The 25,130-nt window shown below is 41.3% G+C and overlaps 1 protein-coding gene across 1 annotated transcript in view; it reads left to right on the top strand.

Annotated features, from left to right (window-relative positions):
• Positions 1–25,130, top strand: part of GALNTL6 (polypeptide N-acetylgalactosaminyltransferase like 6) — a 1,195,338-nt gene that overhangs the window by 997,058 nt on the left and 173,150 nt on the right. The window lies entirely within an intron of this gene.

The following is a 25,130-nucleotide window of genomic DNA, read 5'->3' as shown; positions in this document are numbered from 1 at the left end:
TCAATCAAAATGATATATCTGGCATAAATAATCTTTGATAACCCTGCCATTAATTTAAATTCTATATAGATAAGAATTTACAATAATCTATTGGTCTCTACAAAGTTAAGTTCTTTATTTTTTCAGTGTGGACATGAGAATTGTGCATGTCAAGAAAAAGAAAAAATATATATATTTAGCTTAGTTTGCCCAACTCTTAGGACCATTACCAGTGAATGGTGAACTTTCTCCAAAAGTCAGCCCAGAGATTGCCCAAAGCATACTATTATCTATTCCTCCGGCTGTATCCTTTTGATCACATTAAAATTTTCATAAATTTAAAACTATCATATATTTTTTCTTAGGACAAGAAGAATGTCTGTGATTGAGGCTTTGCATACTTTCTAAGGATCTGTTTAAAATGTGTTAAAATCAATATTGTCTTTTCGTTAATAATATGGGCAGTAAAAGTTTGCAGTGGCAAAGCTCCCAAGTATAAAAACCACTTCTGTAACACTAACCCTTTAAACTACAAAAAATAATGCGATAAACATCAAGAAAATGCTTCTTGCAATTCTAGTCTCTGGAAAGATAAACTCTCAGGAATGCTGAGGGGATTTCAGAAGACATTAGCCTGATGAAAAGGGAGAGGTAAAAGATTTATTTTGTAATATGAAGCACACTTATCAAGTATCCAGAATTTCCGAAGTCCTCTTCATACTCTGAAATAGCTGGAAAGTTGTTGAGAAGAAATAATAAAGACCCGTTGTTACTCTTCCAAATGCTTTGGCCAAGATTTCAAGGATATTCAAAACTACTAGAAAAGTTCTTTAGCGGTGGAGTTTCCAACAAGCATTTGAAGAGGGCCCAGCTGGAGAGAGAGATGTTTGTCAGGCTTTCCTGAAGTTAACCATGGGAAAGCCTTGGCAAAGGGGTCTATGGGGGATTTAAAGCCAGATTGGGGCTTGGGGAAGGATACAAAAGGACCCTAAATATGGTGGAACTGCCATTAGATGGCAGCTGATAGGGAAACGGCCACAGTCTGGTTGCTACTCTCTGAGGTGGCCATGTTTTCAGGGCTAGAATTCATCCAGGATGGTTTTCCAAATACTCTGTAACAGTGCCTGGGTTATAATGACCTTCTACTTTACTTCCCCTGCAGTCGCTGAGTGGGGCTCCTGTTCTCGGCGGAAATGGGTTCAAAATGGTACCAAGGGAATCTCAGATGGTGAAAACTATGAAAGTATTCTCAGTCCCTGCACTGGCAGCTGAAATGATGTGTCAGGCAGACCCTGGCTGTGGCAATCACCATATCAGGCACCTTGCTTAACCCCAGAGCTTGCAGAGTTGGTAACTTTCAGAATTAAATTACCTCTTGTTCCTGTCACCGACTTCGATGGTTGCTCTCCGTCAAGGATTGCATTCACCTCTTGAATGCTACTGCTTTTCTGGCTTTTCAGTCCCTTTGATTCCTAGGAATGTGGACACCTTAGCCTTTTGTAATAAATGGAGCTTCCAAGAGATGTCCACTTTGATCTTAAAAATTGCATTTGCCTTCCTGATAATAAAAGAATGGTTACCCAAGCAGCTATGAGCAGTGTATCAGCAATTCCATTATCTTCATAGTCACCTGAAGGTGTTCGTAAACAGACAGACGTGCTTTAGGCTAAAACTTGCTTCTCTAGATGTAAAGCTTTAAGATACACAGAGTGAATGCAGTCTATCTAAGTATCTCTCGCATGGACTTTCATGTTTCGGGTGGCTTCTGTAAGGGGTGTGTGGTTTTCTCTGGGAGGCGGTGAGAGGAGGCTGAAAAGACAAGAAGAAAGGAAATGAAGAGGAATATGTAAATGTATTGCAAACCCCAGGACTTTTCATGCAGTATATATGCAAACTTTATCTTTCTGTAACTAGTTTATAGAATGCCTTAAGTGGCAAAACCTCCATTCTCTCATTTATTCTGTCATTATTTGCGTCTCCAGCAACTGACTATTGACTATGGTAGTGGGTTTTTCTCATCTGCAAATTCTGTGAAATTAGTGGGGCATGAACAGTAATTATTAATGAACGGAATTGAAAATTTCAGGGTATTATACCAGTGCATAAGTATAAGTGTTATTTCTCAAATACTTGGCTTCAGTTATAATGCATATATGGGTCAAGGTATAAACTGTATTTCTCAATATAGGTCACATGGTCAGAAGAATTCAAAATCTAGCAACTTCCTAAAATGGGAATCAAGATCCTCCACAATCTAAGGAGGAAAAGGAAAACTTGCAGATAACTTCAAACACTAAGAAAAAGATTTACTTACATTTGCAAAGGGATCTGGTTTTCAGACAAACTGCTCCTAGAATGTGAGAGAAAATGCAATATTCATAGTTCAAATTATTATATGGCAATCACAATTCCAATTGGATTGAATACATCTGAAAAATGTTCTTGTCTTCTGAAAAAAAGAATGCAGTACCCGCCCCCTTTCTGATGGCTTATCATGACGTGATGCTTTTAGGAAATTCTTGTTATTTGTGGATTTATAAAGTTTCCTTATTCCTGGTTTATCTCTAATCCCAGGCACTTAGGAACGTAAGCCTTTTCTGTGACAAAACGTAATATGCTCCTTTAGTCATGATGAAAAAGAGGACGATGTTCATTTGCTTTCTGATCACTAACTTCTCCAACCTTATCTCAGTATCTAGAAGTTTAGAAAAGACCAGAAGAAATTATCTTATCCAATTTCCCTTTAATACAAGCAACTACTAAATAATGTCCTAGAAAGGTGACTGGCCTCTTCTTGAACTTGTGAGGAAAATAATATTTGCTACCTCAAAAGACGGTCCATTCCATTAGATTGATTGACAGAAACCTTTTCCCTTACATTAGGAAATCTGCTTCCCTAATCCCAAATTCTCCTCCTTGAGATACAAGGCATGTCTAATTCCTCTTTGATGATAGAGCTGTTAAAAGTATTTTAAAACACCTGTTATGCTTATTCCTCCAAAGGGGAAAAAAAGGAAACTTTTTTTCCTTTTCTGGGTTAAATATCCCCATGCCCTTCAGGTCCTCCAGAATCCTGCGATAATTCATGCTCATTGATGTAAATGTTCGATACAGGTAAATTCACTTTACTCCTGCAGCCTCGTCCACGTTTCTCCAACTTCTACACAAGGATAGCATGAAATAGCCCATCTACTGTATCAGGGACTCAGGCCCTAATGTATCAGTCTGTCAATCATAGAAATAAAGTTAATTTCTAGGGAATTTGCACAAAAGGATATCATGCTTCCTTTTGCCTAAGTACTCACGATCAATTCAGCAGCCCATTCAATTTTCAACTTTGTAGAAAGTCTTTGACTTGTAGATTAATTACCTTTATTCTGTCAGTCTTCCTCTGGCAGATCTCCACAATTCCTCAAGGACTTCTAAAACTTGGGCGTTTTAACCATCATGAATGGAACTCTTGTACATGGTCTTTAGAGAGGACATTCTCTATTTTCCACCCATATATACCAACAATTTCCCAAATTTTAAGAATAAGGATATCTACACCTGGGGGGAGGAGGGATAATAACTTTACAGGCTACAAATGCTTATTTATTCTCTCAGAAACCCCTATGTCTGCAGACATATCAGTGTGAATGCAGTGACTCCTCATCTAGGCCAGTTACCTAACCTAGAAATACCTCAGAGCATGAATAGTGATGCCCTTAGCGGGGTGTGAGTGCAGCCGAGATCTAGCCAGTACTCTGCTCAGAAGGCCATGGACCCAGGCTTAACTAGCCAGGAGGAAAAGGGGTTCTTTCTCCTTTGGTGGGTACAAAAACTTCACTTTATTAATGCAAAGAAGAGAACAACAGATTGAGAAAAAAGTTCCTTGTTGCCAGGAATAAACAAGTTTTGTCAGATCTGACAGATTGCATTAATCGACATTCAAAATTTTAAACATCCCACTGAACATCCAAATTCCAGTGGGGATTGAGCAGCACCTTAGTTTTGCTCAGAATTTGAAAGTAAAGATAATCTCTTTTACTCAAAACTTTTTCCATGTGGGTTTGGACCAAATATTAGTCAGCCTGAACTGAATCAGAATTAGTAAGGAATAAAACTGACTCCCCATGGAAAAAGGGACCGGTCAAACCATGGATGTACTGTAGGATGTAAAGAAAGAAAGGTAACTTTAACGGTCTTCTCCTCTTGGATTGAATCAGGTATTGCTCATTTTCCTTTTTTTCTGTCCAGCCCCTATTGGGCCACCTTTAAACTAGGACCATCTGTTTGGTGGGGTGGGAGAATTTTTTTTCATACTCTACTTCTCAAGCTAAGTCAATATCCTCATGAATTTTGCTGTGATCTCCAACTAATTGCTTCCAAACTTTGCCCCCTTTCCTCAAAAAATCCAACTGAGGCACATAAATTACCATAGTCTTAGCTGCCTTGGCCTCAACATCCTACCAGTTAATTCTCTATGAATGGGGTTTTAAAACTATAGTTTCAAACTTTTGAGGGGATTAGGTTGAAAAATACATTCATCAATTTAGTCTAATGATGAGTTCCAGGAGTGAAATAGGACTTCAGCTTTCCAATACCTCAACCACAGATCTTGCCTGAACTTTACATTATTCCAGACGCCAATTAATCTAACCAAGTAACGTGCCTCATTAAGCCTATGTAATATGCAATACAAAACCTAACATTTGTCTAGCATTTCACACCATGTAAAGCACTTCACCACATTATCTAATTGATCCTTTGTCATAATGCGTGGCACAGGAAAAAGTAGCTATTGTTATTTTTCCAGTTTTGCAAATAAAGAGACAGTGGAAGAAAATTAACTAACTAATAAGAGGAAACATCAGGACTTCAATCGACATCTTCATTCATTCATTCAGATCTCAAATTTTAGGTTTACTCAGTCTCATAGGATTCAAATCAATGCCTTTTTTCATTCATTCAGACTTTAAATCCTAGAGGTAATCAATACTTTTCCTCTCCTTTGAAGAGACACTTAGGCACCCATTAAGTGAAATAGTTTTATAAATGTCTCATAGTGAGTCTGTAATGAGAGCAAGAAAGGAACCAGATTGCCTCATGGCCCATACTGTGCTCTTACCGGTAGAACAAACTAGAGCTGATCGGTTGAAAATGTCAGCTTTCAGTTTCTTCCTAATGAAGGGAAATGTCAACAATGCTGGCTTCTGGTCTGTTTATAACAAGATCTAATTCAATATTTGACAACCGCAAAAGGACAAAATGTTTAGGGAAAAATACTGTCAAATTCCTAAATGGTGTCCTAACTGCTGAGGGTGAGAATAAAGGAACAGAAATGGCTCAAGGGTCTTAAAAACTAATTAAAACATTGAATAAAATCAATCTTCTTCAAAAGCCCAGAATGAAACCCCACTGAAGATTTTTTTTAAACGTGAAGTAAAATGTTGTAACCTGACAGAGATGTTTCACAGCAAACTTGTTCATTACACGTCTCTCCCCTTTGAAGACCGCTCCCCATCCCTTGCTCTTTCCTGGCTCTTTGCCGGCCATAGTCCTGGGTCTCTGGGGGAATCACCATCTGATAAACAATTCTCACCAATGGGTCGTGAGAATAATTCCCCCTTGTCAGGACTGCTCACCAGAAAATGACTTTCTTTCCTCCCTCTCCAGAGGGAATGATCTTTACCTCAGGAAGATGATCCCTACTATTTTCTCCTTGCTTCAGCATCCAGAAAAGCATTAGCAAATTAATTCCTAAATCAACAATCACTGCCATTATTCTAGTGGTGTGGTCCTGCTCTTCTTTCCTTTGCCCTGCTCTCTCGAGATCACAGGTTTCTGAGGAAGCTCTGGCTCTGTGATGCCTCCTTCTGGTTTCTGAGCCTGGCTTTGGACTTTTGAACCTTCTGTTTCTGCCACCGCTCCCATGATGGTTTGCTGAATCACAGGAGACCTGGCAGGTTATACTGTTTCGAAAGGAGGTGAAACCCTAGTCCTTCATCCTGAGAGAGATTTTTATCCCTGTTTACCAGTCACTCAGGACTGTGGTCCCAGTGGGACCCCAGAACACCCTGGCTCCTCTCTACCCAAACCTTACCATGACTTTTGTTCTAGCCCCCCTCCTTTTTCTATGGTAACATCTCCTCTTGAACCATGGACTTCCAACTCTTATTCCCGGTCTTGCTTCACTATTGCCAGGTTAGTTAGCCCCTTTATAGCCAGACTTGAGACTGAATTTTTTATCTCAAGCACCCCTGGGCAGAATCAGCCTATCACCCCTAGACCTCCAGCGTCATCCAACAGTTATCAATAAAACTGCACCGCTTAAGACTTAGCAATGGCTTCCTATGTGTCAAAGAATTATGGAGCTCACAATGGGTTGATGACTTTTTCTTGTCCATTTACCTATTCTTTCAACAATTAACCACTTTGCTTGCTTCCCAAACAGGTGTCCTGAGTCCATCTTTCCATCTCATGTGTGATGACTGTTTTCTGTGTCCTTCCCCCACTCGCCAAGATGTGACTTGATTCTACCTACATTCACTTCTTATCTGGATAATTTTATGGGTTCTGTGCTCTGTGATATAATCACCCTCTGACCAGATCTCCTGTTTGTGGGCCCCCAGCCTTCTCTCACCATTTACCTGAGGAGAAAACCTCCATGAACATCTGAAAGTATTGTCACAGCCCCCTCCCGAGTCCCCAGGCTTCAGCAACATTTACTCTACCCATGACACCATCACACCAGAGTGTGGCAGAACTTAACAGAACCCTCTGCCATCGCCCAACTCTCTCCTTCTCTCCCGAAAGACAGGAATATAGACCCAAGGCCTGTGCACAGTCAGCTTTGTTTTCTTACCTGAGGCTTTCCCGCTAAAATACCTCTTCCAGTTCTGCTGTCTTCTTCACTTCCTCCTCCAGGCAACCACTCCCTCTTTCCCCCTCTAATTATTGCTAACTTGGATACCATAATGGAAACTCTGTGAGGGCAAGAAGAACTGTTTTATTCAATTTATTCCACCCTGCATCACTAATACCTAGTCTCTGCCCATAACAGGCACTCAATAAATATTTATCAAATGGATGAAATAAATATTAAGTTCAGGAGAGGAAATGATCCAACAGGGCTGTGTATATAAGTTCAGGAGAGGAAATGATCTGACAAGCCTGTGTATATTTGAAGAAGAGGTGAGAGTTTTTCAGAAAAGGATACCAGACGAGGAAATGCTGTGGCACAGTATTTGCTAAGCACTGTATTTGTAGGGTTTCCCCACACAGACTCATTTGAATACAATGGTAATTCTTGTAGAATGGTAGAAAATTAAAAATAAATAAATAAATTCTGGTTGAAACCAAACTTCAGAAGGCTTTTGTTCTGCATGTAGAAAGAAGAGAGATGGTAAAGGAACGTTTTAGGAAAAGCTATCTGGTAGCAGAAGGCCTTCCTGGAATAATTTATATTATAAATGACAAAATCATTTTTAAAACCACAGTCCAGAAGATAACAAAATCTTTGACAAAGAAGCAAGTTCTCAATAAAGTAATGATATTGATCTTTCAGTTGTATCTATTTCTAACAAACACCAAGATGCTGTAAGAATCTTGGGCTGCCTAGGGATGCTTGGGTGGCTCAGTAGGTTAAGCATCCAACTCTTGATCTCAGAATAGGTCTTGATCTCAGTTCAGGTCTTGATCTCAGGGTTGTGAGTTCAAACCCAATGTTGGGCTCCATGGAGCCTACTTAAAAAAAAAATTGGGGGCTGTCTAGATTCTAGACAATACCTACAACCCAATGAGAGCAGCGCACTATGAGCAGGATGCCCAAAAGGCCATGCTTGAGCACAGGGCTGGAGGGACCAGTGGACTTGGTGAAAATTATAGTCTTAGAACTGGGAGGTAGATAGATAAGCATAACAAGCCTGAACAACATACACAAATCTGAAAGTCAAGGTAAGAAACAAACCCTTACATGTAGTGTTCAGAGGAAGCCTTGGATGTTTATATTGGAAAAAATGATGAATAGTAAAGTCTGTATCCAGGAGTCAGCTGGCCATGGCTTGATGATGCTTTGATGATATTGGGCCTGAGCAAAGAATCAGAGGAGAGAAGGGTTTATGACTTGACCCAAAGGGCTGGACAGTGGACAACTGAAAGTCTCCAGTCCTAAATTCTCTGCACAGAAATAGAACACATTTGGCTGCAAGGGCTAATGGTCAGAAACCAATTCCATGATTGTGTGTGTGTGTGTGTATATATATCTGTGTGTGTATATATATATGTATATATACACAGATATATATATACATATAATCATTATTATATTATATTATTTTATGTTTTTACATTACTATAATTATGTTATAATTATGATGGTTGTATTACCATCATATACACAATGACATATATACAAATTTTGCTTATAAATCACTTCAAATTATTTTTAAAAGAAAGTGGATACATATGAATCATAGGACCGAAAAAGGAGGCAAAGCCTGGCTTTGAGTCTCTGCTGAGGTCTTCTGAGGTGAGTTGTCTTTATTCCAGATCACATGTGGCAGTAGGTGAATGTCTCAGTCTGATCGGGTTGCTATAACAAAATATCACACATTGGGCGGTTTATAAACAGAAATTTAGTTCTCATAGTTCTAGAAACTGGGAAGTCCAAGATCAAGGCGTTGGCAGATTTGGTGGTGCTGGGCGCCTGCTTCCCAGTTCACAGACAACCTGCTGTGTTCTCACCTGGCAGAAGGGGCAAGGGGGCGCTCTGGTGCCTTTTTCATAAGGCGCTAATCCCATTCATGAGGGCTTCATCTTCATGACCTAATCACCTCCCAAAGGCCCTATTTCTAAACGTCATTATGTTGGGGGTTAGGTTTCATATGAATTTGGGAGGACACAAACATTCAGTCCATAGCAGTGAGAGTGTGCTCAGAGATGAGTCATACATACAACTGAAAAGATTCAGAAATGAGGCAATTCCTATCTCAGTCTTCTAACAAAGTTAGAGCAAAAATAAAATGCAATAAAATAAAATATAGTAATGTATTTACTTCCCTTGATATAAATAGAAATGAGTTATATTAGAAAAGCAATATACTTCTATTAGCTTACCTATAATGAAGTAATTGGTCTTTATTGTTCAGTGTTCCAATGATCTATTTGTTGTCCAGGAGCAACACCTACAGTGAGGCCACATTCACAGAGACACTGGTTTTAGTCAAGACCATGGTTCCTCCCTTCAAAGAAGTAAGCAGTGGTTATAATGCCAAATGGCAGGGACAGGGTTTCGTTTCTTTTCTTTTCTGTTCTTTTTTTTTTTTTTTTTTTTTTTTGGTCTCATATTTCTTGGGTAGATCCATCTGGAAATATGTTACGGAAAAGAAAATGTCTGTTTTTGTTTCTCAGAGTGCCAGTGGAAATTGAACAAAATGAACTTTGAGAAAGGGAGTTACACAGCATAACTCACTGGAAAGGCACAGGCCCAGCCGTCTATCAGAGTGACGGCCTCACGCTGGCTGGGCTGTGGTGAGCCAGAGCCTTTAGGCTTCAGGCTCGGACCCAAAAGTGACCTAGAGGGCACCTTCCAGACCGAACCCTCTTTAGTTATGGAACTCTGTGGAAACACTAAGATGTCCATTGTTTACATCTCTGCCTCCTATGTTTTGGCTTGTTCTTCCATCAGTAGGAACAAGAACGGAAGACAAAGAGTGAACTTGGCCTAGATCCTGCTTGTGGAATCAGCTGAGCCAGAGCAAGGGAGCGGGAGATTCACAAGGCCAGAGAGTTTTCCAGGCTGCCCTGGACTGGGAGGAAAACTTATCCAGGGCTTCCAGAAGGGGTACACAAAAGAAGAAATTGAGCAAAGAATGATAAATTAGAAGTATAAATGAGACAAAAAAAAAAAAAAAAAAAGGAATTACATCATTAGCCAGAAAAGAGGAAGCAGGCCTGAATGGCATATAAGGAGAGGCTAACCGTGCAGGGCAAAGCTGTGTGTGACCAGCAAGAGAAATCTGGGGTCTGCGCTTCCATAATGTCAGTGTGGGAACAGGCCTCTCCGACTCCACAAGTTTAAAAGTTCAAGAAGAAAACAGACTTGCCAAGTATTTTTCATTTGTTTCGCACTGCTCCAAGAATTAAATTTTAACTTTTTACAGTAGTAGAAATCACCATCTGGACAGTAATTGAACAGGCTTCAAACATCCAGTCACAACCCAGATGCACAGAAGTGTAACTTTCATCTCCGAAACTGAACCCAACAGAAGTGCAGAGCCCTCCTTCCATGAGAGCAAGTGGTCTACTCCTGATGTGCTCCGGGCCCAGGGCAAGAGTGCACATGAAGGTCCAGGTGGCTCATGTCTAAACATTTAGAAGTTATAAATCAAACTGGCACACTAATGAATTTTGTTCTATCCCACTCCCTCAATAAATAGACCCACAAATCAACCTGCAGGGCCAGGTGTGCATGTGGAATTCCTCCAGAAAGTTCTCCAGGTTGTTATGGCAGCATGGGGCAATACAGCAGCCCATGGCTAACCTCTTTCCCTTTCCACTTGTTCTGCCTGCACCTTGACAGCCCGTGGGCACATGCAGGTTGAAGCCCACATGTCCTATTCCATCCACAAAAATAGCCATCCTTTGGGCACACCTCAGCTTGAGGTATAAACTCCAAGCCACAGAAGGGAATGAAAGAAGATGTCACAGGCCTTAGAAGCAGGCTTGGAACCCTCTGTATAGAGAATAATGCAGAATCCAGGACATAGTTTGTAAGAGGTGTGCAGGGGTGCATCTCTTGGCCCCAAGGGTGGCCCATGCTGTGGGGAGGGGAGCATCCAAAGCTGCTCAACGCATAGGCTCTCCTTCCTGGGTCTGAGGTCACTAGACAACAGTGAGCCTTTGATCTCACCAAGAAGACACCTTCTGATCCAGGACTTGGTCTCTTACAAATGAGTTCCCAGTCAATTGTCAGTTCAAACCCAATCCATTCAAAAATCTAATTCCATATCAGGATTGTTTTCCTTTCCAAATTGCTCAGCTCAGATTTCTTCTAGTCTCCTCTCTGGGATGGCATCTTGGTACGAGGGATAGTCATGGTAGGGGACATGGGTTAGCTGAAATTTTATCTTTCTTTGCTAGCTTCCCTTGGATTCAGATTGAATGAGCTGATCTTTAAAAAGAGGCTTTTGTTGGGGTGCCTGGGTGGCTCAGTCGTTAAGCGTCTGCCTTCGGCTCAGGTGATGATCTCGGGGTCCTGGGATCCAGCCCCGCATCAGGCTCCCTGCTCAGCGGGGAGCCTGCTTCTCCTTCTCCTTCTGTCTGTCTGTCGGCAGACATGGGATGGCATGAGATGACCCCCCTCCCTTTGACTCAGCCCTATCTAAGTTCTAAGTTCTTGGTCAGTGCTAGTCCTGGAGACCCAGCTGCATGCTCTAAATGATCCCTAGCTTTGGTTTGTTCAGCCCCAAACCCCGGAGATGGGTCCCTTCCTTACATTGTGTCTGTTCCGTCTGGTGTTCTAGATTTCAAGTCTCATTTATGTACCTCTTGTCCCCTTTCCCAGACATGCAAGAATATCTCGCTGTCCTCCACATATATGCAGGCTATGGGACCTGGAATATTTTCTTCCAGTTTTATTTTTTAAAATTCCCTAGAAGTTATGGATAACTAAACAAAATCTGAGAAACTAAATTAAAGAAATCAAATTCCGTCAACTGTGCTGAGTCTAAAAAATAAACTAACTTTAGGAGACACATGCTCCGGTAAATATGTGTCTGTCTAGGACTTCTAAACATTCAAATAAATTCCACGGAAAGACCATTTTCTCAACTGAGGTTACATCTATAACCCAGATAATTTCACCTTAACTAACACAGTATAGTGAATTAAATATAGCGACAAGAAATTCATTAGGACTACTGCATAAAATAAAACAGCTAAAAGAGAATTTTACCTATGGATCCTCTCTTGGTTTATATTTTCAAGTGCAAAATATAAAGGAATTCTTAGATAACGAAGGCTAAATCTTCCTACCTGAGAAAATGTCTAAGAATGATGGGCAGCGAAAAGACGACCGATAGATCAAATCTTTAGAAACACCCTATCTTTTCAACTTGGAATTATTGTAGAAATCTAACCCAGAATGAGACTCCTGTTGTTGTAATGCTAAAGTGAACCTAAAAGAGTCAAAACTGCAGTTGGCACAGGTTATTGTTTGTGTTATACTGCCACCTGCTGGAAGGAAGGGGAAATTGTTTTAAAAGAAAGCATTGAGAAAAGGTCAAAATCCTGGGCTTTGCAAAGGAGGTTTTGACTCAAATTAAAGGTAATGCACCCTGCATAATCCAGACAAATAAACCCCAGGCAGAATGTCCAAAGTGTCCCAAGTTGAAGAAGGACAAAATAAACCCTGATTGTAAAATCATCAGACAGCCTACACTGTGCCATTATTCACAGGTGAGTTAATATAGTGACAAAGTCTTTCTGATGATCTCCTCTCACAGAGCTCTCTTGAAAGAACAGGGGGACAGAAAAAAAAAAAAGGTAGATCGCAGAGATAAATGGCTGGCACGAGAGGTAGAAAACAAGACTGGGAATCAAAAGGCCCGGGTTCATTGATTTGCCATATGATTAACGAGACTCTGTTGTGCAAGCCTGGGGGCTGCAGTTAATATATTTTGATCTAGAACTCCAGCATGGTATGAGAAAATTGAAGCCTTGTCTCTGCTCTCCCTGTCTGCTGACGAAGACAAAGACATAAACAAACACCTACAAGCATGGTGATTCATCCGAAAGTGGATGCTTGTGCAAGCTACTTGGAGTTGATCTGCCAAAAGGGACTGGGGCCAAGCAAATCGGAGGGGGTAAGCTCTGGGCGGCACTTTGAAAGATCAGCGCCCAAAGAGGAAGGTGGGAGGGGAGAGTTCGGGAAAGCAAGGAGAACAAAGGACTTTCTGGGAAAGGACCTTTGGAAAAGCACTAGGGAGAAATGGATGGGAAAGAGGAGGAGCTGGCTCCGGTCAGTCATGAAGGGCAGAGGGCAGCCATCATAGACGTTAAGCGTGGCCAGACCCCAGGTTGGTCATTCCCTTCATTTGTCATCTTGGAAAATTACTTCTCTGGACCTGATCAATAAAACACAAGGATATGGGCCTTGATGGTTGCTGAGGTCCAAAGCCATTGCACTGAGGGGCAATTCTAAGCACAAAAAAAGTCTAAAGTGATGTGAGGTTGTCTTTCAAGAACCCGTTCACCTCCGAGTGAGGATATACACGTCAGAGGAAATGTTCATATATCCCATCTCCCACAAGACAAACCCAAGCAGAGATTTTAAAAATTACTAATCATCATTACAAAAATGGCTTTTGTTGAGCTCCTATAACTGCCAGTTAATGCCCTAGATGTTTCACTTTTTTGAATTTGGTCCTCACAACAGTCTTTTTGCTAATAATTCTTATTATCTTCATTTACCTGATGAGGACATGGAGGCTCCCGGAAGTTGAGTGACTTGCTCAAGGTCACACAATTAAGTGACAGCAGTGAAATTCGAGTCTAAATCTGACACCAGAGCGACTCCCAGATGCCTCACTATTTCTCTACTATAGAAAAGCAATAATGCTAAAATCTGCCTGTTTCACCATGTGGGAATAGTGGGAAGTTAATTCTTTACTCCCAGGTCTTCAACAAGGTGAAACTGGGATTTTACACACAGAGAGAACGAAGTTACACCGATGTGCCTTTCCTGTATTACTAGCTTGCTGAAATATTTTAAATTGGACCCTCCGAATGCTTTTGAGACTCTAAAGTGCTTTCTAGTTTAACATTTTTTACTAGCTCCACCAGTAACAACCCCCAATTTAATGGGCTGTGTGTGTGATAAAGCTGAAATTACCACCATTCTCTCTAAGCTGCAAAGAAATATGACTTACACAAAAAGGCCTCTCCGCAGAGTCTACATTTGCTGAAAGAACTAACCCTGGTCCAGTTTGTGGGCGGCTGGCCTCCTCAGCCAGCATGTAACTCAGGCCCAGGAATAGACAAGTGCCTCTCCCTGATACGCTTGCATCCTACCGGTGCTGCTCCCAGCGCTGGGTGATGGTGTGGGTGGGTGGTGAGAGAGGCACTTTGTCTGGGCCTTGTTTCCATAGAAACCATACCTTACTAGATCTCTTCAAGGAGAGAGGATAAGATCAGCCCTTAGCTGGGATGTTAAGGAAGCTCTTCTTCCTTATTCCCCTCCCACGTCCTATTTCTTCGTGCCCACACCTGCCGAATAACCGCCTATACCCTGGCTGAGGACACCCCAAGTGTTCCTGAAGGACCCAGCTTGTGCTGCCATCAAAACTCTCTCCCTTTAGTATGCGTTCACCTTTCTCCTCCTCCATGAATGCCCATTCCTTTAATGTGATTAACACTCAACAGGGTATTTGATGTTAAACTATGCATCTCTAAAGGAACCTTTTACCTTCTAGAACCTGGATGCTTAGTTACCCAAATGAATCCCTCTGAGCACATATAGAGAGGATAGGTATGTTTCTGTAGGCATCGTCCCTAAGACACCAAAATGTTTTTTCAGATACTGACAAATGAAATGTCATATTATTACTTCAAAATAATATTCAAAATACGGTTGCTATTATTAACAATGATGCCTTGAATTTTGTCTAGCAACTTACAGTTTACAGAGTAATTGCATATGTATTATAATATCCACTTTACATGTGAGGAAACAGGTAATTAAGGTCTTATTCAAAGTCACATGGTCAAGAAAAGCAAAACCAAGAACTTCTAACTCGACGCTTTTTCCATTAATGAGAAATGTTATTTAACCAGTGTTCTAAAAAGAAAACAGGAGAATTAGGTGGTGAAATATGCTGCTCAAAACCAGGAAGAGAAGAAAATGGGCTGCTCCCAAAGTCACCTTCTAATCAACTTGATATCCTGTGTGCTAAGCTCAGGACCTTCCAGTCCAAGTGACCAAAATGTAGCTCAGGCCAGCCTCAGTAGAAAGGGGACTCCCTGGACCCATAAAACCCCGTGGTAGGAAAGGCAAGGGTCTCACTTCTACAACAGCAGGATCTGGGCCTTGAACACCATCTGGACTCACTTCTGTCTCTGGTCTCGGCTTCTCTCATCCATATGGCCTCACTTCCCCAGGCTGCCAGACAGCAGACAGTGAGGATATCTCACCACCTTGCGAAAGACATGACTTGTCCCAGCCTGGCTCATGGTTGCTCCTGGCCCAGTCATTGCTACCAGAGTGGATTGGCATAGACCAATACAGGACCATAGTCCACATGGGGTGTGTGCGTGTGCGTGTGTGTGTGTGTGTGTTGGGGTGCAACCCACTAGGCCAGGGGTGTTCTTATGGACTGACACAATAACATGTCCGTTATGCCTGGATAATCAGACTCCAAGCTGGATATTGTGTACAATAGCCTCATCAATAGGTCAATTTTTTTTTTTTTAATTAAAATGCCCAATATTTTCTCTTCTCCACATTCTGGAAATCTTAGGTTTATCGTTTGTAGGAAAACCGTAATTTAAGGGAGAAATTATAACCATTTGTCATTCCAAAGATACTGCTGTCTGTAGGTACCAGAGTGCCCTTAAGTTGAAGAGATACCAGAGAAGGCATCTTTTTTTGTCCCTCATTTGTATTCCAGACACAATTGGCTCAGGACACTAGAGTCGATGAAATCTGCCCTCGTGACCTGAGAATTGCTTTAGGCAGCCCCCTTCCTCCTGGCTCTCATCCCCTGGCCTTTGCAGGCTCCTCATTCCCTCACATTTGAGCCCCAGCAAGATTAGTAAGAAGGACCGAGTCGGCCAGGTACCATCATTTAGAACTCGTGTGACTGCAGGTGATCATTCTCTCCCCGGAGGAAGAGCTCTAATACTCATCCCATTCAGCAGTAACAGAACATTAAAAAAGGACTTTTGTGATATTGTGGATTTATAGTTAAAGCCTCCAAACTGGAGGCTTTGTTTACTTATCAGTGGATAACAAACACGTGTTCTTGCCACAGAGAGATGCTAAATATCTATGAGAGAAGGAGGAGTCTGCTTTTCCAGCCCCCAGTTTAAGAGAAAAGGCCCCCCAGGGAACCCCTTGAAGGCATTGAGGAGAGGTATTACCCTCTCTTAGATCCTGCTGGGTTCTAGAAAAGCATCTGCCTGCTCCGGGTTACCTCTGGATTGGAGAGTCAAAGTGTTTCCAGAAGAGTGTCACCTGGCCCCGGAGCACGGAAGCACAGGTAGACAGGCTGGTGTCTGGTCTCGGTGGAGCTGTCCGATGGCTGGTGTGCAGATGGAGCTGCCTGTGACACCAGGATAAGATTGGACAAGACTGTGCTTTGGCTACTTTTGCCATCTGTCAGGGCGAGGATCAAAAGATTTCACATGGGTCGAGTGGGTAAAGAACCAGGCTTGCCATTTCTTTGAGGTACTCTCTTCAAGAAAACTGCCTGCCAAGGAGAAAAAGACATGGGTTGCGCTTCCAAGGCAGGAGTTAAGGGAGGTGGTCCCAAGAGATCAGCGTGATATCAGTAGAGCGCCCTCGTCCTAGTGGATAACACCCCCTACACATGTCCACGCACACACACGCACACACATCCACATGCAGTGTTTGGGCATCTACCACGACAGAAGGAACCCAACAAACAAGGGAGACCTACAAACAGTACCAACTATGTACCAGCTGGCTGGGGCCATTGGTCATTTTCCTTTGATCCTTCCTTGTCCAACCCTGGAAAAGCCAGAAGCAAAGTGAAGAGAGAAGGTGAAATGGGGAGAATGCTAAGACACTGCTCTCTATCTTCTGCACGACTTGTTCTAGAACCACCAGTGAGACCTATGTTGAGGATAAAGAAGGAAGAAGTTTTAAAATGAATGAAAAATTAAAGCTTTTATTTCTGATTGAATAAGTATTTTTTTGTACCTGAAGAAGGAACTACTCTTCTGCCTGAATTCATCTATAGCCAAAGATCTGGGACCTGCTCAAGATGTGACAGAAGGACAGGGAAGATGACCTGGCAAAAAGTGCTTGAAAGCAGTCATAAAACAGTTTCCTGATTGTTCATACCAAATTCACACTGATCGATAAACTGTCTGTGCTGCATTTCATCTTTAATTATGTAGTTAACGACTTTTCTCTTGGTAAAGGAATTTTTTTTTTAACATATATTGTATTATTTGTTTAGGAGGTACAGATCTGTGATTCAACAGTCTTGCACAATTCACAGCACTCACCATAGCACACACCCTCCCCAATGTCTATCACCCAGTCACCCCATCCCTCCCACCCCACCCCCCAGTCCTGCAACCCTCAGTTTATTTCCTGAGATTAAGAATTCCTCATATCAGTGAGATCATATGATACATGTCTTTCTCTGATTGACTTATTTCGCTCAGCATAACACCCTCCAGTTCCATCCACGTCATTGCAAATGGCAAGATCTCATTCCTTTTGATGGCTGCATAATATTCCATTGTGTATATATACCACTTCTTCTTTATCCATTCATCTGTCGATGGACATCTTGGCTCTTTCCACAGTTTGGCTATTGTGGACATTGCTGCTATACATCGGGGTGCACGTACCCTTTCGGATCCCTACTTTTGTATCTTTGGGGTAAATACCCAGTAGTGCAATTGCTGGATCATATGGTAGCTCTATTTTCAACTTTTTGAGGAACCTCCATACTGTTTTCCAGAGTGGTTGCACCAGCTTGCATTCCCACCAACAGTGTAGGCGGGTTCCCATTTCTCCACATCCCCACCAACATCTGTCGTTTCCTGACTTGTTAATTTTAGCCATTCTGACTGGTGTGAGGTGATATCTCATTGAGGTTTTGATTCGGATTTCCCTGATGTCGAGCCATGTTGAGCACTTTTTCATGTGTCTGTTGGCCATTTGGATGTCTTCTTTGGAAAAATGTCTGTTCGTGTCTTCTGCCCATTTCTTGATTGGATCATTTGTTCTTTGGGTGTTGAGTTTAAGTTCTTTATGGATTTTGGATACTAGTCCTTTATCTGATATGTCATTTGCAAATATCTTCTCCCATTCTGTCGGTTGTCTTTTGGTTTTGTTGACTGTTTCTTTTGCTGTGCAAAAGCTTTTTATCTTGATGAAGTCCCAATAGTTCATTTTTGCCCTCGCTTCCCTTGCCTTTGGTGATGTTTCTAGGAAGAAGTTGCTTCAGCTGAGGTCGAAGAGGTTGCTGCCTATGTTCTCCTTTAGGATTTTGATGGACTCCTGTCTCACATTTAGGTCTTTCAACCATTTGGAGTCTATTTTTGTGTGTGGTGTAAGGAAATGGTCCAGTTTCATTCTTCTGCATGTGGCTGTCCAATTTTCCCAACACCATTTGTTGAAGAGACTGTCTTTGTTCCATTGGACATTCTTTCCTGCTTTGTCAAAGATGAGTTGACCATAGAGTTGAGGGTCCATTTCTGGGCTCTCTATTCTGTTCCATTTGTCTACGTGTCTGTTTTTGTGCCAGTACCATACTGTCTTGATGATGACAGCTTTGTAATAGAGCTGGAAGTCTGGAATTGTGATGCCACCAGCTTTGCTTTTCTTTTTCAACATTCCTCTGGCTATTCGGGGTCTTTTCTGGTTCCATACAAATTTTAGGATTATTTGTTCCATTTCTTTGAAAAAAGTGGATGGTATTTTGATGGGGATTGCATTGAATGTGTAGATTGCTCTAGGTAGCATTGACATCTTCACAATATTTGTTCTTCCAATCCATGAGCATGGAATGTTTTTCCATTTCTTTGTGTCTTCCTCAATTTCTTTCATGAGTATTTTATAGTTTTCTGAGTACAGATGCTTTGCCTCTTTGGTTAGATTTATTCCTAGGTATCTTATGGTTTTGGGTGCAATTGTAAATGGGATCAACTCCTTAATTTCTCTTTCTTTTGTCTGGTTGTTGGCTGATAAGAATACCACTGATTTCTGTGCATTGATTTTATATCCTGCCACTTGACTGAATTCCTGTATGAGTTCTAGCAGTTTTGGGGTGGAGTCTTTGGGGTTTTCCACATAAAGTATCATATCATCTGCAAACAGTGAGAGTTTGACTTCTTCTTTACCGATTTGGATGCCTTTGATTTCCTTTTGTTGTCTGATTGCTGTGGCTAGGACTTCTAATACTATGTTGAATAGCAGTGGTGACAGTGGACATCCCTGCTGCGTTCCTGACCTTAGGGGGAAAGCTCTCAGTTTTTCCCCATTGAGAATGATATTCGTTGTGGGTTTTTCATAGATGGCTTTTATGATATTGAGGTATGTACCCTCTATCCCTATACTCTGAAGAGTTTTGATCAAGTAAGGATGCTGTACTTTGTCAAATGCTTTTTCTGCACCTACTGAGAGGATCATATGATTCTTGTTCCTTCTTTTGTTAATCTATTGTATCACGTTGATTGATTTGCAGATGTTGAACCAACCCTGCAGCCCAGGGATAAATCCCACTTGGTCATGGTGAATAATGCTTTTAATGTACTGTTGTATCCTATTGGCTAGTATTTTGGTGAGAATTTTTGCATCCATGTTCATCAAGGATATTGGTATGTAATACTCCTTTTGGATGGGGTCTTTGTCTGGTTTTGGGATCAAGGTAATGGTGGCCTCATAAAACGAGTTTGGAAGTTTTCCTTCCATTTCTGTTTTTTGGAACAATTTCAGAAGAATAGGTATTAATTCTTCTTTAAATGTTTGGTAGAATTCCCCTGGGAAGCCATCTGGCCCTGGGCTCTTGTTTGTTGGGAGATTTTTGATGACTGCTTCAATTTCCTTAGTAGTTATAGGTCTGTTCGGGTTTTCTATTTCTTCCTGGTTCAGTTTTGGTAGTTGATACATCTCTAGGAATGCATCCATTTCTTCCAGATTATCTAATTTGCTGGCATAGAGTTGCTCATAATATGTTCTTATAATTGTATTTCTTTGGTGTTGGTTGTGATATCTCCTCTTTCATTCATGATTTTGTTGATTTGGGTCCTTTCTCTTTTCTTTTTGCTAAGTCTGGCAAGGGGTTTATCAATCTTGTTAATTCTTTCAAAGAACCAGCTCTTAGTTTCATTGATCTGTTCTACTGTTCATTTGGTTTCTACTTCATTGATTTCTGCTCTGATCTTTATTATTTCTCTTCTCCTGCTGGGTTTAGGCTTTATTTGCTGTTCTTTCTCCAGCTCCTTTAGGTGGAGGGTTAGGTTGTGTACTTGAGACCTTTCTTGTTTCTTGAGAAAGGCTTGTATTGCTATATACTTTCCTCTTAGGACTGCCTTTGCTGCATCCCAAAGATTTTGAACAGTTGTGTTTTCATTTTCATTGGTTTCCATGAATTTTTTAAATTCTTCTTTAATTTCCTGGTTGACCCATTCATTCTTCAGTAGGATGCTCTTTAGCCTCCATGTATTTGAGTTCTTTCCGACTTTCCTCTTGTGATTGAGTTCTAGTTTCAAAGCATTGTGGTCTGAAAATATGCAAGGAATGATCACAATCTTTTGGTACTGGTTGAGACCTGATTTGTGACCTAGGATGTGATCGATTCTGGAGAATGTTCCATGGGCTCTAGAGAAGAATGTGTATTCTGTTGCTTTGGGACAGAATGTTCTGAATATATCTGTGAAGTCCATTTGCTCCAGTGTGTCACTTAAAGTCTTTATTTCCTTGTTGATCTTTTGCTTAGATGATCTGTCCATTTCAGTCAGGGAGGTGTCAAAGTCCCCCACCATTATTGTATTGTTGTTGATGTGTTTCTTTGCTTTTGTTATTAATTGGCTTATATAATTGACTGCTCCCATATTAAGGGCATAGATATTTACAATTGTTAGATCTTCTTGTTGGATAGACCCTTGAAGTAGGATATAGTGTCCTTCCTCATCTCTTATTACAGTCTTTGGTTTAAAAGCTAATTTGTCTGATATAAGGATTGCCACCCCAGCTTTCTTTTGGTGTCCATTAGCATGGTAAATGGTTTTCCACCCCCTCACTTTCAATCTGGGGGTGTCTTTGGGTCTAAAATGAGTCTCTTGCAGACAGCATATCGATGGGTCTTCTTTTTTTTTTATCCAATCTGATAGCCTGTGTCTTTTGATTGGGGCATTTAGCCCATTTACATTCAGGGTAACTCTTGAAAGATAGGAATTTAGTGCCATTGTATTGACTGTAAGGTGACTGTTACTGTATATTGTCTGTGTTCCTTTCTGGTCTATGTTGCTTTTAGGCTCTCTCTTTCCTTAGAGGACCCCTTTCAATATTTCTTGTAGGGCTGGTTTTGTGTTTGCAAATTCCTTTAGTTTTTGTTTGTCCTGGAAGCTTTTTATCTCTCCTTCTATTTTCAATGACAGCCTAGCTGGATATAGTATTCTTGGCTCCATATTTTTCTCATTTAGTGCTCTGAATATATCCTGCCAGTCCTTTCTGGCCTGCCAGGTCTCTGTGGATAGGTCTGTTGCCAATCTAATGTTTCTACCATTGTAGGTTACATATCTCTTCTCCCGAGCTGCTTTCAGGATTTTCTCTTTGTCTCTGAGATGTGTATGTTTTACTATTAGATGTCGGGGTGTTGACCTATTTTTATTGATTTTGAGAGGGGTTTTCTGTGCTTCCTGCATTTTGATGCCTGTTTCCTTCCCCAAATTAGGGAAGTTCTCTGCTATAATTTGCTCCAATATACCTTCTGCCCCTCTCTCTCTTTCTTCTTCTTCTGGGATCCCAATTATTCTAATGTTGTTTCGTCTTATGGGATCACTTATCTCTCGAATTCTGCCCTCCTGATCCAGTAGTTGTTTATCTCTCTTTTTCTTTTTTTTTTTTTAAGATTTTATTCATTTATTTGAGAGAGAGAATGAGAGACAGAGAGCACGAGAGGGAAGCGGGTCAGAGGGAGAAGCAGACCCCCCACTGAGCAGGGAGCCCGATGTGGGACTCGATCCCGGGACTCCAGGATCATGACCTGAGCCGAAGGCAGCCGCCCAACCAACTGAGCCACCCAGGCGCCCTATCTCTCTTTTTATCAACTTCTTTATTTTCCACCATTTGGTTTTCTATATCACTGATTCTCTCTTCTGCTTCATTTATCCTAGCAGTTAGTGCCCCCATTTTTTATTGCACCTCATTAATAGCCTTTTTGATTTCGACTTGGTTAGATTTTAGTTCTTTTATTTCTCCAGAAAGTGTTTCTCTAATAACTTCCATGCTTTTTTCAGGCCCAGCTAGTATCTTTAAAATCATCATTCTGAACTCTAGGTCTGACATCTTACTAATGTCTGTATTGAGTAGGTCCCTGGCAGTTGGTACTGCCTCTTGTTCTTTTTCTTGAGGTGATTTTTTCTGTCTTGTCATTTTGTCCAGAGGAGAAATGATGAATGAGAGAACAAAATGCTAACAGGGTAACAACATCCCCAGAAAATACACTCTAAACAAATCAGAAAAGACCTGAAACCGGGGGAAAAGAAAGGGAAAGAAAGAAAAAAGAAAAGGAAAAACAAAAAGAAAAAGATAAAAACAAACAAAAATGGAACAAAAAAAAAACAGAATATGATCAAATATGATCAGGCTGGTGCATAGATCAGTGCCACACACTAGATTTTGGGTGTATTTTGGTCTGTTAGAAGAAAGTGCCTCCTAAAATTTTAAGGAAAGAAAAATCTATATATGTACAAAAATAAGGGTTAATACAATGAAGGGATGGAATATGACTGTGAAGATGAAAAATATAAAAAATTTTATAAAAGGAATTAAGAAGTTGTTTGAAAAATAAAAGAGAATTTAAAAAAAAAAGAAAAAAAGGGAGAGAATATGATCAGGCAGGAGACTAGAACAAAGCCATACACTAGAGATTGAGGGTATATTTTGATCTGTTAGAAGAAACTGTATCTCAAAATTTTAAAGACAGAACAACTTATATATATATATATAAGCCAAAAATACGGGTAACTACTATGAAGGGATAGTACATGACTCTAAAAATGAAAAATAAAAATGTTTTCTAAAAAAGGGATTGATAAGATGTTGGTTGAAAAAGGGAAAAAGAAAAACTTTTTAAAAAAAGACAGTTAAAAAAAATTAACTTTGAAAGACTAAAGAATCATGGGGAAAAGGCCATGAATTCTATGTGCTGTATTTCCCTAGTGCTGGAGTTTTGCAGTTCTCATTGATTGGTAAAATTGGTCTTGGCTGGCTGTTCTCGCTGATCTTCTGGGGGAGGGGCCTGTTGATGTGGTTCCCAAATGTCTTTGCCAGAGTCAGAATTGCCCCACCCTTGTCGGTCAGGGCTAAGTAAGCAGCTCAGGTTTGCTCTCGAGAGCCTTTGTTCCCTGCAATCTTTCCATTCAGCTTTGGAGGACGAAAGTGAAAATGGCGGCCTCCCAATCTCCGCCCCGGAGGAGCCGAGAACTCAGGGCCCCGCTCCTCAGTGAGCCCCCAGAGAAAAGCAGTCAATCACTCCCGTCTTCCCAGTCTCCAGCCACACTCTGTGCTCACCCGGCCTGTGACCGAGCGTTTCTATCTCTGGCACCCGACTCGGTGTGGAGTCTCCAAACCCAGCAGATCCCTGTGGTGCACTCCCGCGCGCTCCTCCCGGGGGAGGAAGGGGAGTCTCCCCGGATCTGCCACTTGTTGGGTCCCTGCTGGAGGAGCAGTGGCCCGACTGTGCCACGGATCTCAGTTTATGGCAACCCCGAACTGAGAGCCCACGCCTCAGCTCTGTCTCTGCAGCCGGCTTCCCTGCTCCGATACCTGGGAGCTCTGCTGCACTCAGGCACCTCTGGTGTTTCTATGACCCTGAGGGTCCTGAGACCACACTGTCCCACGAGGGTTCCACCCCCCGCTTAGCGACCGGAGTGACGTCCCTCAGCGAAGCCGACTTCTAAAAGTTCTGATTTTGTGCCCCGCAGCTCTATCACTTTCCAGAAGCGGCCAACCCAGCAGTGCCAAGAGCAGAAACAAGTGTCTCCCTCTTCCAGCCCCCAAAAGAATGGGAGAGGATCTCCACTCCAGTTCCTGGTTACCAGGTAGACAGTAGGAGGCTGCCCCACTTCATTCAGCATGGCCCTTCAGTACTTTTGCAGTGATGGACAGAAAAGAGAACTTGTTGGAATGAATGTTGCTTGTGATAAATTTTCCCTCACCTGGAGAAATTCCTGTGATCACCGCAACCAGAGAAAAGTGTGATCTCACAAGATGTCGGTTTTCATTTCCCTTGCTCACACCCAGTTAAACTCCTTAGTAGATATCCTTATGGGGACTGGGGAATTTTCCTAAATATTCTTCAAAAATAAAACTGTGACTTTATGCTGTGCCTTCGCCAAAGCCCGATTGTATCAGCCTGTGTTTGGGGAATGACTCTCGGTTACCCTTGCAAAGGTTTCCTAGGAGTTGTGGCAGTTAGATCAAATTGGATAAAGAAGCCCAGACATCCTGAAGAGGGGAAAAATCAATGTAAATAAATGTAATTTCTAAATAAAATATGCTTTTACCTAATTGAAAAGTCATTATCAATTAGTCAAATACAATTTTAATCAGACATGAATGATTGAGGAATTCTGTATTCAGAGGAATAACACAGGTTGGCATTTTAAAATGTCTCATGCCATTAGCCTCAAAACCCTTTTACCAGGTAACTGAGGTGTGAGTTTTAATTCCCAGTATCAAACCAAGAATAAAATTATTTTAATTATGGTCAACTGAGTAAGGAACATTGACAGTCTAATTGCTAAGCAGTAATTCTGTATTCTGTCCCTGGGAGACAACACCTGAGCCAAGTACTTCAATAATTCATTAAAGCACTTCCCTGTGCATCAATTAGCAAATCATGTGCCTTGATTACTTTACTTAGGGAAAGTTACCCTTGTGAAAAAGACTTTTGCCAATCATCAAAACATGGGGAAAAAAAAACTCTAACATATCCTACATTTTATCTTTATAGGAAGAATATAAAATCTCACAATAGCTCTGCTATCTAGGGTGCAAATGCCAAACCCAATATGCAAGATATTTACAAGGGGTGCAAGCCCGACCAACTTTATGCAGAACTATGAGGTAGGTAGGTTTAGGGTCCTTACCTTTCTAATTTTTGTTTTAGGCTATAGTTTATTGTAAAGAATTGCTTCAATTTCCTTTAAATATCAAAACATTTCTGCTCCCGGATCACATT

This window comes from Neomonachus schauinslandi, chromosome 2 (genome assembly GCF_002201575.2).
Source record: "Neomonachus schauinslandi chromosome 2, ASM220157v2, whole genome shotgun sequence".
Lineage (NCBI taxonomy): Eukaryota > Metazoa > Chordata > Mammalia > Carnivora > Phocidae > Neomonachus > Neomonachus schauinslandi.
This window is presented reverse-complemented; position numbering and strand designations above follow the sequence as displayed.